Source organism: Zonotrichia leucophrys, chromosome 3 (assembly GCF_028769735.1).
Source record: "Zonotrichia leucophrys gambelii isolate GWCS_2022_RI chromosome 3, RI_Zleu_2.0, whole genome shotgun sequence".
Classification (NCBI taxonomy): domain Eukaryota; kingdom Metazoa; phylum Chordata; class Aves; order Passeriformes; family Passerellidae; genus Zonotrichia; species Zonotrichia leucophrys.
Window position 1 is genome coordinate 39,630,371 of NC_088172.1, and position 19,380 is coordinate 39,649,750.

Below are 19,380 nucleotides of genomic sequence, written 5' to 3' on the forward strand. Positions count from 1 at the left end.
CCAGATGAAAATATACAATGAAGCTTAGTATTCACTGAAGGTAATTTTGTTCATGTCCATATAAGATTGCTAGGAAATGCTGATATTTTATAACAAAATTATCATCACAGACCTATGCAATTTACAGTCCCAATAGCTGGACTATAGCACGATACCATTAGGTTTGGTGGGTAAAATTTTACTTCCTCCATCTCCCCTCTGAAAAGTCTCTTTGATGTTAAATTATGTCTTAATGCCACTCTTACAAGACTTTTAAAGAAAATATTAGTCAATACCTCTTCACTGTTTTGTGTTTTAATAAACCAGCTTTTCAGAAGCCAATACACTATGACAGAGTCAATAATTCCTTTCACTAACAAAGCTAAATGGAGAAATGTCTCATCATGCTGATTTCTGTGTTTTAATTTTTTGATCATCCAGCGGGTCTGAACTTTATCTTTCAATTCAGTGCTGTATTTGTCTTTGGTTCTTATGCTGACCTGCAAGAAAAATGATTACTGATTTAATTCTGTTGCTTGACATGCAGCTCAAATATTCAGCTGATGTTCGCTGCTGTGTCTACTCCTCTTTATCTGAAAGTGCTTATGGGCTTTAACTTAAACAGAAACATTTCAAGAGTACTCTCCAAATGCAGGATCAATGACTCGTTGTTTCAGCAACAAGAACAAGGAAATCTAGCATCACTATACAGTAAAACACCCAGAGCTCTAGTTGCAATGAGAGCTATGAAGAGATATTTTATTTCTGTAGCTGTTGCAATTGTAAATCTCATCATTTCCTCATCTGATTGCTGAAAAATGCTTAGGGATGTCTAATCTACCACTACATCACCTCAGGCTCTCATATTGCAGCAAAGCTAATTATCATGTTTCCAGCAACACAGCATGATCTCATATTCGTTTATTGGAGGAAGTATAAATATGGCTTTCAAACAAAAGCCTTACATGTATATTATGTCATGAAAAGCCAGAGGTTTGGGGGAAGGGGTAAGGAAGAAAATGAGAAGTATTTCCTCTTTACAAGGTTTATGGTTCCTTCAATTTTGTTAGAAATGTTCAGATAATTTTATCCTGTGCTTTTTGTGTGATATTTTACACCTAGTGGAATGCGGCACTGCTTGTGCAAAGGCAAAATGAATCTTCTGCCGAAAGAAAATTACTGCAAAGGGATCTTTTTATGCTTGATAGCTCTGTTATTATATGAGTCGGACCAAATTAAATTTGTGTAGGGCAAGTGTTGCTGCCCTGACTAAACTGCCTTGATTTTTCTACTGCAAACACTCATGTTCATCTGCAGATATACTAGTCCTCTCTCAATTAATGGCATCCAGAAATCTTTATTTAATATTCTCATCTCTATTTGTTTAATTTATTAGCAGGAAGAGATCCAATCAAAGTGGCAACTTGGTTGTTTTTCTAGTGCGTTCCTGAGAGGACAGAGCCTTGCAAAAGCAGCATGTCACATACCTCCCCTGGAAGCTCCATCATTCACATGAACTTGTGTTCAATATATCCCACTAGAATTATATCAAACATGCTGTTCTCTGGGAGATAACACACTTATTAAAAAGCATACCAGATTATAAATATCTACTGGCACACAGAGGCTCCTTAGACAATGACAGAACAATAATGACACAGTCCCTGCAGCTCCCCCTGCATACAAAGCTGGACTTCTGTCAGCTCTCTGCAGAGAAGTCTTTTCAATGACAAATCACAGATGATGGGATTGAAAGGATCAAGGAACTACTTGGATCCAGCCTCTTGCATTGAGCGGGGAGGACCCTGTGGTGCTCAATTCATTGTGTGCATCTGACCTCTCCTTCAAGCTACTGTGAGCCTGTGTCATAACTCTCTCATAAGTCAAAATGTTCCACCAGCTTTACTGACTAAGTTTTCCTAGGACGTGAGTGAGATTTTTATCTATTTTTCATTACTAGGGTGAGGTGTGTTACATTTGTGGAGTCCAGCATGAGAAATTATGTTTCTCCCTGTACAAATTTTCCTACCTCAGATAATTTGATGAGATCAGAACAGGGTGAATGATGGATGCTCAAGTCCAGCAGCACTGTACCCTATAGGTGGTCCCCATTTGATCCACTGAAGTGCAGTGGATAAATTTATGCGTTTCTTTGCCATTCCTCTCTCCCATTACTACATCAGTTTTCCAGCTGAGGAGCACAGAGCATTCCCCATGCCTAAATAAGCACCACCACTCCTGCTGTGCTGCTGTCTGACAAACAACCACTCAAGCTACTCAGTGAACAGCCCTAGTGTATGGCTCCACGTGCCTCAGTTAGAAATAATGTCTGAATGATTCATGAACTGGGAGGAATCTCAATTCTGTGCCTTTTCAGTCCTCCCAGTGTGGGTTTTATCCTTCCTTTTAGTAATATTTTCAAGCTTTGCAATTTTAGGCCATTCTATTACTAATTTATGTTTCCTAAAATGAAACTTACACAGCTTTTAGTATTTCAGTAATATTTATCTACAACCTGAAGTGATTAATCTATCCTGTAGAAACACATACAACAATACTTGTACTTTCATACAACAATATGAAATCAGTGCACCCTTTATAATCCTCATTCCCTTCCAACCACTCTTAAAATTACTGAGGAATGTGTGACATCTTTAAGTTTGGAAAGCAGGTTCCAGAATAGGATTTCAGAAGACAACATCTTGTAACCGTACCATGGTGGCTTCTAGAAAAGTTGGGATTGAATGCTTTCAGAAAAAAAGTAATTTCTCTTTCTGTACTGCTTAGTTTCACTGAAGATTTTTTGGAGTTGAAGAAAGAGAAGTGTTTTAGATAAAATCTTAGTTCTCTATGCTACATAAAAATAAGATGATGAAAATCAGTTGTGTTTGAAAAAATACACTGACATTTAAGTGTTTTTTGTAAATGGATTGGAGCAACTGTTCCAATTGTGTTGTAATGCTTACTCTCCCTTGTAATTTAGGGTACTGAATTTCATGTGCCATGGAAATATGCAAAAAAAAAAAAAAAAAAAAGGAGGGCTTTAATCTTTGGCACTAGTTTATCTGTTTGGCTATACTTTGTTGAAAATATCTGATTTTAACATTCAGCTGTGCTGCTTACCATATGATATAAACCCCTACTTTTCAGCCATGGACCATGTATATAAGAGAGACTTTATGTAATTACCTAATGTGTTTACTGGCTCTGTTAAATCAGGATCTGTGAATCAGGTTGTGAGTTCCTATTTTCCATCAATAGCAATAATGATTCATGGGGATAGAATCATAGGGAAAAACTCACAGGATCATGGAGACTGATGCATTCACCTCTATTGATGGCAGATATAAGTCTCTCACTGATAATAACTGATATTTAATTTGTCACTATTCTTTTCCTTTTTCCTTGATAACAGGAGATATGAATAGAACTAGGCTTTGTCATCATGGAGCTTGATTTATCAGCAGAGGGAAGGCAATTCAAACATAATACAAGGTCACATAATTAAACTATTTCTGAGTAATACTCAAACCATTAAAGGAAACAAATGTGCCAAAAGAAGTATCAGCTTTTCTTTTTAATTTTACAAAGGCATATAGATATTAAAAAATGATATGTTTCCAGTCCATCTTAGTCATCAACACCACACTAAAAAAAAGTAAGTTGTCTGTACTCTCTCAACCATAAAAAAATTACAGCTAGGGAAACTAGAATCTGGACACATTTGGCAATTAATACACAGAGACATTAATTCAAAACTCATTCAATATTTCTCCCATTACCACTATCAAAACATAATTTATATGGGTTTGGAGAATACATTCTAAGCATAATATGAACTTCAGAAATACCACTAATATCCAGACTCAGTATTGCTGCAAATTTATTTTCCTTTTAAAATAGTGCTTTATTTCTTCTTGACTGAGCTGCCCATGAACTCTGTAATTCACAAAGTGTTGTCAGACAAAGTAAGCACACATAAGTATCACCATCCTGCTCACAATTGTGCAGGTCTAGGGCAATTTGAATTTTCTTTCAGCCAATATTCTCATGAGTTCCCTCTTCTCTTGTGCACAGCATTGCAGTTTGACATGCATAGATGAGTGAGAGAAAGCTGCTGCATGCACATGGAGTAATTTCTGCTTGTGTGTTGCTGGCACCCTCAGAAATCCCATGCAATACCACTGAACCCTCTCATCCTGCTTCTAAACATAATTCTCCTTCACAAATATCAGCTTTAAGTACAGAATTCTACCTCTTGTCACCTTAAGACAACTGAGAACTCTCTCCATCCTGAAAAACAGAGATAAGGCACATTTGAGAAGACAAGATGGCTTCATGCAATAACAATCTATATTCCATAACTGTTCATATTCTACAACGCAAGCACTGGCATTATTCTGCCCCGAACTGTGTAGTCATGTGTGCTTTCACCAGGTAGTTCAGAGAAAGCTGTTAAGGAGTAAGAACCACAGCTTCTACTAAGACAGGGTAAAAAAATGAGGTAAAAATGACTGTGGGTTCTGGGATGAACTTGGTAAAAAAACCTGGGAGCTGCTGAACTCTGGAGAAAGGCCCAAGAAGAACTTCTGTAGTTCTCCAAAAATGCCGCTGCAGTTCAAGGTGAGAAATTACTTTTAAACTCTTCAGTGGCTCTTTTTCAGAGCAGGTGTGAAAGACACTTGTTCACAGCAAAATCAAGAGATATTCCTTCAAGGAAAAAAGTAAGAATTAGATTCAGCAGGCTACAGGCTATGTAAAAGCCCTTCATTATTCCTTCAGCATGGATATCCAGACAAAGAGCATACATTTTGCTAGATTTCATGGATATAAATATAGTGTGCATTTAGACCTACTTCAAAAGGTAACTAATTTATTATTACTAGTTTATAATTATGGGATGCCCATACATGCATTTTTAGTTGTTTTAGGAAAGCAGTCTAAGTGCTTCTGGAATTATATCTCTTCCAAGGACATTTTTTCACTCTGGCCCTGTAGTGAGAACAAAAGCAAATTTTCATCCGTGATATTAAGATGAAAAATATGATCAATGATCAAAATACAGCATTTTCTAGATATCTGGATACACCCACAAACTCTCTTGCACCAAAGAAAAAACAACAGTAAACACATACATGATATCCTCAATTAAAATGTACAAAGGAAAAGGAAAGCTAGAGAACAAGATCAAAAGGTGAATCTGCAAAGTTATTCAGGACTCTAATTTTGGACCTCCAACATGCTCTTTAAGCTTTATTAGTCAAACAATGTGTGGATCTGAATTTCTGTTTTGGTCACAATCTCTGTGAAATAATGTTGAGATAATGATTTTATACATATTCTTGGTGGGAGAAGTGACTGCGTCACTGTCATACGTTAATTAATTTATGATTCTATCCTGTCTTTTGAAAGCTTAATTCTCTCAATATTTCCCAAAATGCACTGGAGTAAGTGTTCTTTGTCCTTGTACATTAGTGGCTAAGCGTTTTTGCTCTATTTTAGCCTATGGGTTTAGAGACCAAAACGATTCCTCTTTAACACCTATGTAACTGTGACTGTGTAATTCCTGTCAGCCAGAGCCAGGGCCAGAACCATGTGTGATGGTCTACAGGCTGGCACAGCCCTATTCCCACAAGGACAGCATCTCTCCAGTCTGCTATGTTTCTCCCTATTGTTATCTCCAGGGCAGTTGTAGCTCAGATATGCTTGTTCAGTAGCAGACGGAAACAAAGGTGAAGAGGAGGGTTAAGAGTCAAAAGAAGTTAAAAATGTTTTAATCTGACACAGTAGGATTGTGCTGCTGAAATTAAGAGACAACACAATCTGATTAACAGGACCGGAGCAGCATCCCTGCCTGAAGGGGAATTTGCTCCATCTCCTTCCTGGACACATATAATGCATGTCTGGTAATATTTGAATTTGAATCTGCCATTTCCTCTCCCTTGTATTTCACTGACAGAGCAAACAATAATTATGAATATTGTATGGTGTAACTTACCATGTCAACTCTTTAATAGCTTCACATCTGTTAGATGCACCAACATCATTTAGGATGTTCTGTGGGATGTAGAGCCGAATTTTAAATTTTTGTACCAAGGGCTTGGGCAACCCTGTAAGGGTGTTGATTATGCCCTAATATCATGATTTACAATCTCTTCATTACTATCTTACCTATACCAAGTAGTAATATTAATAGGTCTTCCACAATTTCATGCTGCCATTTGCGTGTCAATCTTTTGCTGAACAAAATGCAACCCAAGTCCCAAATAGAAAGACCTGCTTCAGTAGATCAGTATGTAGCTATCATTCCTGGAATAACCAAGATTATTTCAGTGAAACAGATTTAGTAAGGGCAGATAAGTTCACGTAGAAACTGTTCTTTTGACTACATGATGCTTAACTTTTTGAAAAGCTACTCCAATATTTGTGCAAGTGCCAGAAGCAGCTTATAAAATCAACGGCTGTGTTTTCAAATCTTGTGGACAGACTGACAAGTTTGTGAAACATATAGTCCAGAAGCCAAATAGATCTTCTTTGTAAGCCAAATTACCTCTTGAAGCCTTTCTTTAGTATTTTTTAAATCCTGTGTTCTCATACTCTGTTCCATGTTATGCAAAGGGAGTCTGACCCTTTGCTCTCTCATAATATGTTCATACAGGATGGTGCTGGGTTTGGTACGACAGATAAGTAGAGGGTTGAATCTGGAATTTTGAGTGATAGGAGGATTTAGATGATTAAATGCCTTGGGAAGTCTATGCTGAAACCTTTGTGTTAAACCATAGATGTTACTGTCACAAGGCTGTCAGATATAAACACAGGATCTAACTCCAAATGTCAACTTCTGATGTTGATTTTTCGAGACTTCACCCATTGATTATATTTATTTGCCACTGGCCCTGCATTTGCTCAGTCATAGCAACAAATCCAGTGCAGCCTGGAAAGGGGCTGAATAAGGAGAGAGAGTTACGTAGTTGTCACTAGTTATCTTCACAAGACACAAAATGGAGTTTTCGTTCCCCGTTTCAGATTATGTGGATTTAGCAGTTGCCATGATAATTAATAACACTTTAACAACATGCCTATAGTGTCAGATTTTTGCACTTGTGTTGCACAGGCATGCTTTTTCTTGGTGGTTTGATGGGCCAGAAGCAGCATGTCCCCACTTTACCTCTGCAACTTTTGGCAGGTGGCTAACACAGCAGTGCCTTTGACCTGCCATCATGCACTGCTTCCCTGTCCTCTCCTTTGCTTCTCTGCCCTCTTGTAGTAGCATTAATCTCGTTCTCCTGCCATTAATTTGCATTTAGTTTTGCAAAATTTGCATAACTGTTAAAAATTAAAGCACATGCTTAAGCACAGTGGGATGACTGAACCCTGAAATTGTTTCCTATGAGGTGCAAAAATTCTTCTGTTTCCCTTCCTCACAACTTTATTATTTTCATGTCTGTGTTCCTAGAGAAGAATATATACAGAGAGATGAAAAAATATGGCAACTGTTGGCCTCAAGTCCTGATTTATGGTTTTTTTTCCTAAGGAAACATTGTCTTTCAATGAACAAATCTGCATCTTAAAAAAAATCAAAACATACTCCTACCAGACTTAACATGAGCCATGTATGCAACCATCCAGTGCAAGACAAAGACATATTATCTTAATACAAAATATAAAGTCATCGTTTCTGACTACCACTATGACTCAGCTAGCAAACCCTGGTCTTCCATGGAGAAAGTCAATTTGGTGTAGAACCACTCAGGTGTGGCTACAATACTTTGGGAACCAATCACAGCTATTGGAATGTCTTGCAGGATTGGAATTGGGAGTTTTTATTTCCATCCATTGTACAGAGTTTTACAGTGCATAAAAAAATGAACAATTCCAAAGGGAACCAAAAAGCAAATTGACAGATCAATACTGTGATGATTTTTAAGGAGTCACATGATGCAGTGCTGCATCTCAGTCAGGCACATACCACCAAGCTCAGCTAGAGGAAATCAGTAAAACCTTACTGATAGAAGCTATATGACTCTGTAGTTCTAGAAGGTTTGTAATTATTTTTAGTTTATTTTGTAGATAATTTTGCTCTGTAAATAATTTTTTCTGTTCATGAAAAGCAGGTGCTGGGGGGCAGTTAAGCAGGGGAAAGAAAGTTTTCTTCATCCCCTTATCTCTTAGGGGTTGGAGGCAATGGCTTATCTTCTCCTGTAGTCAGATTAGTAACCTCTGAGGAGCTTTTGATGACATCTACTGCAGGCCTGCACTTTGGGATGAGATGAGGCATCCTTTGATGGTGCCTGCTCTCCACTGGTTATAAAAGAAATCTGGGAAAGTAACTTCAATCTGAATGACTCCCTTTAGAACAGGATATGTTGAGCAAGAGCAAGGGAACTCAGGGCGCTCTCCAGCCCAGGCTGCACGGGCACAGAGCTCCAGTTGCTCCTGCTGGAAGCTCTGGTGTATGGACCCACATCCAGGCACCTTCTCAGGGGACTGGCTTTAGGCACAGCCTGCTGGCTTGCTGATTATAATACAGGTGCAGCAGCGGGTTCAGAGGCACACACCACCCCCCCGATAAAGCTGCAGCAATTGTTTGTGTTAATAGGGTTTTAAATTGCATCAGGATGCACAAAAGATGTCTGAGAACTGGAGACAGAGAGATGAAAGGATAATGCAAATATGGTACTGTAATGACTGAATTTTACCTCTTCTCTCAGTAACCTTAACCCTTTTGGATGAACCAACAAAGAATAGAGGAGCAATCCCATATACGATATTCAGTCTGCATGGACTTTGTGAAGCTCTCCCTTTAAGCCATGCCCCTGAATATGTTTTTGATTTACATGATGGAGATCTGCAGAGAATGCCTTTCTCATTTTGATCATCAGATTGGTTCAATCAGATTTAGTTGCAACACAGAGGATGCTTGGAGTGTTTGTATTTCCCTGCCTGGCACATCTAATTTAAACAAAAGTAACTCCACATGCTGAAAGGGTATTTCTAAAGGGAGACTGCCATGGAGAGAAAAGTATTTCTGCAATTTCCACAGAGAAGGTATTTGTGCTAGAGACCTCTGGAAATGTGCCTCACTCTACATTGGATTTATAGGATCAGAAAGAGATATGGCATACTGATTAATAGGAAAATGAGACACTAATTCAGTTTTTAAAAAATAGACGTTCAGAGATTTTTAGATTACATTACTATATTTGTCTGTTTCATTTATATCCTACGGTTAAAAGCTTGCCCGATACTTTAGTATGATGTATTTTGTCTGGGATGGCATCTCATCTGATATCTTGAAGCTGAAGTCATTTATTTAGAATTCAAATCAACCTAATCTCATTTCCTTAAACCACTGCCCACTGATGCAGCCACATTATAGGGATCTAAAAGCTCTGCAGGTAATGTATATGCAGGACACATTAGTGAGGCTGAACAAATTGATGTGAACTATAATTCTACACGTCAAATAGCACTCAACAAATAAGCATTTGTAGCAAATACGTCAATTTCCATAACTCTCTAATTTTAAAGAGTCATTCAAACATTTATCCCAGGACAGGGCTTTCATGTTTTATCAAGCACACTTTGTTTTTGGAGTGTGGATTTTCATGTTTTCCAGAAGAATTTTTTCTTTTATTCCTCAACAGATATGACAGGGGTATAGATAAGGCAGAAAAGCAGAATTAAGGACTGTGATAAAAGCCATATATTTACTATGTTGTTCTGTCTATCTAAGATTCTATTTTACATAAATTATCTGATAAAATATTTCTGTTTCTTTCCACAGAAATGTAAAATCAACCAAAATTTATGAAAAAGCCTGCTTTAAGGCTTTCCAGGCAGTTAGTCTTGTCCCCATGTGCTACACTGACAAGCAAAATCTGACAACTTTGCTTAAATTAAATTCTTCACTGTGATATAGAAACATGGATCAATCAAAACTGAAGTTACGGGGGTCATTATTATGCTGCATGTAGTAAGGAAAAAAAAAAGGAAAGGCCCTATGTGAAAGAGAAAGGATTTGAGAATTTGTTCCACAATGACAAGATGAAAAGCAATTTCAAAAGCTGAGCCTGTGATAAGGGAGAGCTTCCCTGAGCTTTTTTGCAGTTATCCAAGGACATGCAGAACAGTGACTTAGTGTCTGAGCAGTGTGAATGACTGCAGGTTTCACAGGTCTCACTCTTTCTTCCTATGTTGTCATTCTTACAGTGAGCAGGAGAATTGCACTACATGTGTAGCTGCAGTGAAAGTCAATTTCTGCCCAAACTCTGCCACTCTGGTTTGAATGGTGGGTGGAAAGGTGGACAAGGGCGATTGTGTGCATGGAATTTTCCTGGGAGGAAGGAAAATGAAATAGTTCCAGGCACAATTCTCATAAAATTTTGGGAAGCCTTACCAACGAGGCTTTGTGAAATTGTGGGAAAGTGTTCGCTTTAAAAAATAATAAAAAAAAATCACAATTTCTGTTCAAACATAGTATTTGTCAGCATAGTGAAAAAACCCCAGTCCTTCTAATACTATGGTCATACTGATTTTTATGGGAAAGTTTATCCCATGAACAAAACATGTCTCTGTTAAGTCAAATGAAATGTAAATTCATACTAATTTTTTAGAGGACTGACTAGCTTCATTCTGCTTTCCAGCTTCTGCTAGTATTTCTGGGAGTTCTCCTTAAGGCACCCAGACAATTCTGGAGTCAGGGTGTTTGGGTGACATGGAGAATGTGGATTTACTTGCTTTGTGTAGTTAGATATGTCTCGCTTATTTCATGTGTCTCTGGTCACTTCTGGGGATTTCTCCTGCCATATTTGTCCAGTCTGCCTTTGAACTCCTCCTGTAAGGGAGTTCAAAAGAAAAACCTTTCTTTTTGAACATGCTCTGGCAGAGGGTTTGCTCTTTGCTCTCCTGTTTCTTGGCTACTCTTTTCACCAATCCTACTAACATGGTCTGATGTTCTCTAGTCCTTGAATTGGTTATTCTTGCTTTATTTTTGGTGTCATGTGTCCAAAACAGAGGATTACATTCCAGGGAATGGCAGCAGGCCTTGCTTCAGTGATCTCATGGTTATCTCCACCCTGGGTGCATATGGGGTGGGTGAAGAGGGCAGGGAGAGGGTAGGAATGTTCCAGACATTTCCACTGATGTCTCAAGTATCCTTGGTCACACACTGACACAGCCCTCTTGTCTCCCTCAGCTGTGCTCAGCCCTACAAACAACTCTGCAGGCATTACATCTGGAAGTTCAACAGTCTGATCACCATCTCTGCTTTTGGACATGATGCAAAAAATATTTAGGGGTGTTACTTGAGTTCAGAAAAAAATGCCTAGGTTGACTGCCAAGCTGGCAAAAAGTAAGATAAAGCAATTTTTAAGCTTTTTCCCATTTCTCTTCTCTATGATATTGTTTGTTTTTAACTTGCCGATCTTTCTTTTCCATTTGCCTAGTGATCTTGCCTGTTACTTTGCCTTTTGACTCCTTTTGCCTTGGTCATTCTCCTCAGGTGGAACAAATCATTCCATAAAGCACACTGTCTTCCCCACTTTTCCGCAGTGTTTCCTTTTATTTCTTCACTTCCAATAAAGAATCATGATTAACCATTCAAGTTACACTACATGATATGGAAGTCCATTTATGAATCAGATCCAAGAGTGCTTTTTGTTGCTGCAGATGTTGACTTTGAAGGATGGGATCTGCAGGGGTAACAGGGTAATAATATCCTTTGTATCGTGTGCAGCCATTTAAAGGATCTGCTCCATTAATTACTTCTGCGTCACTCAATGCTGCTAAAATGTAAAGCTCCCGCAGAAAAAACAACTGCAATGGTCAGAGCCTGCACGAGGTGGCAGTACTGGTATCATGTTGGTTTTCTTTTTTTGGGGACTTGCTGGTTTCCAGAAAATCTCCTTGTAAATGAATTGATTCATGTCAGAAGTGGGCAAGCTTGCAAACAAGTCCATCTGGTGAGCAGCTTACTACATTTCTATATAAATAAAGAAGATCATCCAACTCTTTCAGGGTCACTCCGCCCCTCAGATAATGAGAAAGTCTGTTTTCAATGCAGAAAAATTCAGATACAATGCTCCAAATGCATAACTGAGCACATCCTGCCTGGTTAGATGATGATAGGCAACTGCAGTGCCTGACAGCTTGGGGCAGAGTGAATCAAGCCTTGTAGAAAACTGGGTTAGGCAATCTTTTCAGCTTCGTGGACATGGGGGTGAAATGTACTTCTATTAATGTGAGTCCCAGGGAAAAGAGCCTTGGGACAAGAATTGACTAGGTTTTAAGCTATCTACCACCAAAAGAAAAAAATATTTTCATCTCATGTAGGGCTCTATTTTTATGAAATGCTTAAACCTCATAGATAAAAATCTCTGCATTATAATGATCAGATCCTTTTATTACAATCAATAAAATCAATGGACAAAAATGAAACAGGTGTTCTGGTGCATTTTCTTCTCCTTCTGTTTTCTGAAATTTTAATGCCAAATTGCTTTTCTCAGTTGAGGTTTTAATTTCTACTTTGTAAACAACCAGGGAGACTGAGGCCTGTGTTGAACTTAAGATATTTTTAAGTGTGTTGCAATGAGTAACAAGAAGTCCTGTGCATTTTCTATCCTTGTTTTACTCTGTGTCTGTTAAAAAAAAAAAAAAATCTGATTCCCAGGCAGATCGCTCAAAGACTTTTTTCCTATGTCTCTCACAGTGGTGGCAGAATACGGTTTGGATGATAGAAGGAGGTCTGGGCATATGAGAGTGGAAGTGAACGGAAGTGGAATCTGTCACCTTATGGGGAGACATGTGAGGTGGGTCATCCTTAGTAGCTCTGAAAATCAGTGACCCCCTGGCTCTGTGAGCCCCAGCTTCAAAGTGCAGTGGGCCAGGGATCATATCCACTGTATTGATCCAGAGGGAAGCTCCAGGATTGCTCCATGTGTGAGCACAGACCTAGATGCATGGCATGTGGAATGAAACTCAACCATCAAAGTTTTACAAACCTACCCTGGGACTGAGCCGTTCTCATCTGCTTTGTTTCCTGGAGCAGCCTTCCCACTGCTCCATCCTACCTATCCTTCCCTGGGTATTCCAGGTTGGAGAAGGACATTGCTGTGGAAGACAGATGATGTTTATGGACTGTTCGGCTCAGGTCATTGTTGACAGACTCTTGGCTACCCCGAGAATTAACAGCAGGAAAGCCCAGCAGCTGGTAACTCACCAAAACCCTCCCAGGGCTGAGGTTCTGCAGCTGCAAACGAAGGCAGCCAGCAGGAGTATGGCTCCCAGAGGAGATGCAAGATTATAAGGAGGGATGTGCAGATGGGTCAGGGACAGTGCAGAGGCTCTGTGATTTGAGGATATGGTGCATTCTCTTGGATGCCTGTGCTTTCCACCTCTTCAAAGAGCTCCAAGGTTCTGGGCTGCTTTTCCTATTTCTGGAGTGTTGGAATCCATAAAATTAGAGGGTTTTGAGAAAGTTGTGAAAAAGACAGGCTCTAAAAGACAGTAAGGACAGTGAAATGCCAAGGCAGCAGGAAAAGTTTTCTAAGCTGTAGTGCAGACGTGAGAAATAGAACAATGGGTCTATGTGATTTGCCTTTCTAGGTCGCAACAAGTTTATTTAGTGTATATCTTTAGAAGGTCAATATGAATGAGTCTCTGTGCTTTGTCTCTTATAAACGAGCTATTGTGTTTGAGAATAGGCCGCTATTGTTTTAACTAAAGCTACGTGTTCTTCAAGTGATTGGATAGAACTACTGTCAATATGCTTTTGCTCTGTGTGTGATTGGCAGAAACTTGGACTGAGATTGCTTTATGCTATGCTGTAACGTTATGTTTCCTTGGCATTCTGTTTGATCAGTGAGCTGTTAGCATCTTTCTTCTCCATGGTCATAACAATAAAATTAGACTGATGCTGAGAAAATAAAAGCTCTAGACACTGATTTCAGATGTCCCGTCCTGTTTGTAGTTGTATGTAATTTGCTGGTGCCCAGCTTTAAGGCAGAGGTTGACAAATACAAAGGGAGTGGAGAGAAAAAGCCCCAAACCTTTGGAGCTGTTTGGTATCTGAACTTTCATTGAAGTCAGTGAGATATGACCCTTTACAACCCTTTAGAGTTTGGGCATGAGAATGTTTATACAGAATTATGTTGCTAGAAGTAGAATCCAAACCTAAAAACTAGCTTTCAAACCTTTATTTAAAGATGGAAATAAAAATTATAATTCAAAAATAATTAGGTGTGACCTTTATATTTTAAGGCTTCTCAGTGGGTGCAGAGGAAAGAAATGAAGCAGTGAAAGAGAAGCAAGTTGATGTTCTGCAACTCACCATAGAGGCGGGAGAGCACCAGGCTTGGCAAGGGCAGGTATCCAGGCTTTCACTTCAACACCTGCCACCTTACTAAAGAGGTTCTCACAAGTCCTGTCAGACTAAAAGGCAAGGACCAAATAAAGAATGAGACTCTTTCCTACCCCTTTCCTATATTTTCCTTATAAAAGAAGGCCTGTTTCTTGAGCACAGTAACTGAATGCTTTAAGATCTGTGTTCTGAATAATGACCTGAATTCACTGGCTCATAGAGCCATCCTTGGTTACAAATGAAAAATGACCAGATAGTTGGACTGACAGGCAGGGAGCAGACACTGTGTTCATACATGAAGTGTTTTTACAGGATCTGTGAGTACAGCATATGTTGTGTTAGGTAGTTTGCAGTCCCAAAGCCATTTGCTAACCTGGGTTTCAGTCAGTCTTTGGCTGCAGCGCTTGCACTAAGGCCCTGGCTGAGTGATAAAACAAGATTATGTCACTCTCCTTCACATCTGCTGCTCTTCTTGGAGAATATCTAAATTCAGCATGATTAATTTGAAAAATTGTGGTTTTCTGAGGAACTGTGCATTTAGAAAAAATGCTGAAAGAACTGATTAAATGGTTTTTAATCACTTTCCCCTTGTGCTTTGGTGGTCACTTGCAATGAGGGATGGCTTCAATTTGAAAGTGAATAGGTTTAGTTTAGATAGTAGGAAAAAATTCTTTACTCTAAGAGTTGCAAGAGCTGGAAAAGGTTGCCCAGAGAAGCTGTGGATGCCCCATCCTTGAAGGTCTTCAAGGCCAGATTCATCTTAGTCACATGGAGAATCTGTGATTTTTGAAGTTTTTTTTTTTTTGGATAAAGTAGTGATGGTAGCTTGTTTTACATGAAAGTGGGAAAATGACTGCACACAGAAAGGAAAATCCTTATCCCCTGAGCCTGACAATGTGACCTATTGCAGAGATACAACAGAGAGATTATAGCAATAGGAATTCCTGCCTCTCATAGAGGTGTGTTGTGCAGCCATTGTGGTGCATTGGGAATTGCCTTCTCCTGGAACAGCTGCCAAAGTGGGCCCTGCATTTCCAGGCTATTTAGGGACAACACATTTTTGAACTATGTTAAAGCATCAAGCACAAAAAATCCTAAGCGGTAAATTTGATAAATGGTCTGAATGGACCAATTTCAGGTGAGTTTTCCTTGTTTTTAAAGAGAGCTTTCTGAGGTTAAGAAGGAATTTAAATACAATAAAATATTCAATACAAAAATGTCAACAATGTTATAGACTGCCATAAACAAAGTGTTGAGAAAACACTTCATTTTCTCTCAGAAATGAAAATGGTTCTTTTCTCTGAGGCATAGTGGAAGTAATCAGGTGTGAAAGAAATAGTAATCCAGAACAGGGCAATAGTGGGATAAATTTAGCTGTGACAAGATGATTGCCTTTTGCCTGGATGTTGCAAAAGGTAAACATAAATCAGTCAAGGTGTACAACTGGTCAATCACTGAAAAACATGTAAAAGTACCCAAAATTGTTTTTCCACTTACAGCTGCAGCAGGCTCAGTTTTTGTAGAGCTGAAGTGGTGCACTCCACTATGTTCTTTCAATGTCATGACTCAGGCGAACAGCTACAACACTTTCCAAGGTAAATTTATGAGATAATTTGTACATCTGCATTAACAGCTAGGATTCTGTTTGAGGTTAGGACTGGTAAACATTGCTGCTTTCATACAGGTATCAATATGTGTGCTGGCTGTCTAAGCTTCCTTACCAGTCAGTGGGAATTTAATCAGGACAGTCAATGGAGGTGCGAGAGCTCTTCAGGTGAACAAATGATGCTCACTCTGGGTCAGCTGAGCAGCTTTGGAGAAGGCATTTGCTGGGAGCTGGTCTTAGTTGTCTAAACATATGCGTGCAATACAATTTGGAACTCATCAAAATCATCATCCATGACTGCCAGAAGGATCAATTCACAAATCCATGAGTCTGCCAGACCCGTGTCACATCTGCCAGACCTGTGTGGCTCCCTTGGAGAACAGAGGATTGTAGGGGGATAACAGTATGGGTAAAAGAGGTAGTATAGAATATAATGTTACCCCCTAAAGAGTTGCAGCTGAGCCAATTACTAAAGATTAGGAGCAGGCCTGATGTTAATAGGCCACATCTGTAGCCAATAAGAGGAGTGTTATAAAAGAGTGGATTGGTGAGAACTGGAGTTGGTTGGCTGCTGTGAGTACAAGGAAGAGTCAGTGCCTGGAGGAGGTGCCTACAAAAAAACCATCAAGGAGGTACGAAACTCTAGCAATGTGGAACCTTTGCAATATAATGACAATAGAACCCTTGCACTATATATAACAACAGAGGATCTCAGATCATTGTGGACAGCCCTGTTCAGGCACCTGTCCTAACTCGTGACCACAACAGGAACTTACAAGTGTACCTCACATTTTATGCATGGCTACACACATCCCTTCACACGCAGGCATCTATGCGTGTAACATAAAGTGTAGATATGTATATATCTACAGGCATGTATAGGTATAATTGTAGGGATAGATACAGGTGGAGGTGTAGGTGTATCTGTGGAGGCTTTCCTCTCCATGTAGTTTAATCATATATATTTATACAAACCTGTAGGAGCTTATATGTGTACCTATATGGGGCTGTATATAGGCGTACATATAGTGTACTGGTTTGCCTCTAAATGTGCTGCTTAAATTTTGCTTCTTGATCCAGAGCAAATGCTGAACCTCAAAAGCCATTTTATTTTTGCTTTAATGGAAACATAGTTTCCTCCCACATGAAACCAATGGTATACAGGAAAAATCCCATCTGATGCCCCCTTGTCTCATTTGGTAGCAGTGGGGCTGCCTAAAGAGCTAGTAGTTGTGGCTTAAAAAATAAAGTAAAAAGATTTCTTGATGCACTACTTTGAGGTCAGTTTGGAAGCTGTGATATTGGATTGTATCAATTCACATTTTTGAAATTGGCAGCCCAGCTTCCTACTGCTCAGTGCCTTATAAATACATCAGATTTTTCTCCCCGCTCTCCATGTTAGTATGTTAGATGTGCAGAATGAGTGGAAAGTCCAGTGGGACTGTTTATGTTTCTTTACAATATCAATTAATTTCTGCTGCCAAAGAATGACTCCCCTCTCCCACTATGATTTCTTTAAATTTTCACAATTTACATATATAAACATATTAACATCTCTTGTAACTATTCCTCATTTAAGTACCCCTCTCCTGTCAGCCCAGAGTTTATTTGTATCCTAATGATCTCCTCTGGTTCCAGTGAGAACAAACAAGGAAAGCCACTTACTCCTTCAGGAGCGCTAACTTTGGCAGTTATGTTTACTTTCAGTAATGAGCTTTAATTAGTTTTGCAATTACAAGCATTTGACTGAATTTCCACTGACTACACACAACATCTGTACTGGTGGGACCATGCACGCTCTCTGATCTCTGCCCAGGGCTCTGTAGAACAAGGTACCAGCCATATCCCATTAGTCTCCAAAGCAGTAAGCAAGCAAAAGCCCTCCAGATTTACACTGCTAGATTTAAATTAGTACCTCTCACCTTTCATGCCAAGTAGAGATGGAAACATCTTGGATACTGCCTTGTTTCTCAAGTGAGATAATGGTTAAATCATTCAATGTAAATAATCTGTTCACTACATAGCTTCCTCTGGCTTTGTAAGAGACTGTGTCAATGCTGCTTTCTTAGCAGAGGTCCCTGGGCTGATGTTTATTGATACCTTTGGGTACAGCATGTCAAATGGTCTTTCTACAAGTGTTTGGCCCATAAAGTGTGTGCTACAAACAAAGCCTCATCAAAAATCTGTTTCCTTCCTGAATTACATATGGCTGTCAATACTTCAGGAGGTAGAAAGTTTAAGCTTATTGTAAGATTTAGTTATGCTGTCTTCTCAAAGATGCTGTTCAAAACTGTGACAGAAGATGCTTCAATACCTCTTCCCCCCCCCCCCCCCCCGTTGTCATTACATTGCAAGGGTTCCATATTGCTAGAGTTTTGTACCCCCTGGATGTTTCTCATAGGCAGCTCCTTCAGGCACTGACTCTTCCTTGTCCTCACAGCAGCCACCCGACTCCATTTCCCACAGATCCACTCTTTTTTAACACTCTTCTGATTGGCTACAGGTGTGGCCTGTTAAAGTCAGGCCTGCTCCTAATCCTTAATAAGTCTCAGCTGCAACTCTTTAGGGAGTGAGATTACTTTCTACACTACCTTTATTTTCTTATGTTCTATTCCCCTACACCCCCCGCCCCCATATTATTTGCAACCATTTTCTTGAAGTGTACATGAGCTAGATAAAAGGATGGTTATGTTTAAAGGGCATGCACTAAAATGCATGGGAATGCCAGAACTGAAGCTGCATGTTTAGCTTTGTACTTCTGGAGATATTTTTCCTCCCTTTCTCTTCAGTCGCAAGGTCTGTGACTGTTCTCTGTAATCACTGGTCTTCTACGACCTGAACCACAGCTCTTTATCATCTTCTTCAGCCTGTCTGGGAAGCACTGAATCTGTGGATGTGTCAGCAGGGACCCTGCCTGTGCTTGCATGCTGTGCTCCCAGACAGTCCTTAAGAGACTGAGGAGCAAGTGTAAAGCAGTCCTGCCTAGTAAAAAGTTGGGAATGCTGGTAATGAGCTCTGCAGGTGTGTGGCTTGCTCTGCTAGGTTATCCTGGCTCTGTGTAATCCTTGGTGTGGACAGACTCTTTTAGAAGGGATTTGTAGGATAAAGTTCTAGGAATGGCAGTGAATAGCTTTCAGGTCTTCAGGAGCAGCACTGACTCCTGCAGCACGTCCCAGTGCTGTGTGCTGTGGGCAGCTGAGCTACCTCTGCTGAACTAGTTTGGGTAATGACAACAGTCTCTGTGGAAAGTCAGATAAACCTGTCCTTTTGCAGAGAAGTCTCCTTTCAAAGGGAAAGGAACGAGAATGAACTCTGGGAAGGATCAAGGAAAGCAGAATTGTGGTGTGGCATCCATTACAGAATCCAGAGAACTAATAACTCTTGGCTGCCCTGTCATCTCCAACAGCTAAAAAGTTACCAAATCACAAAAATCCCT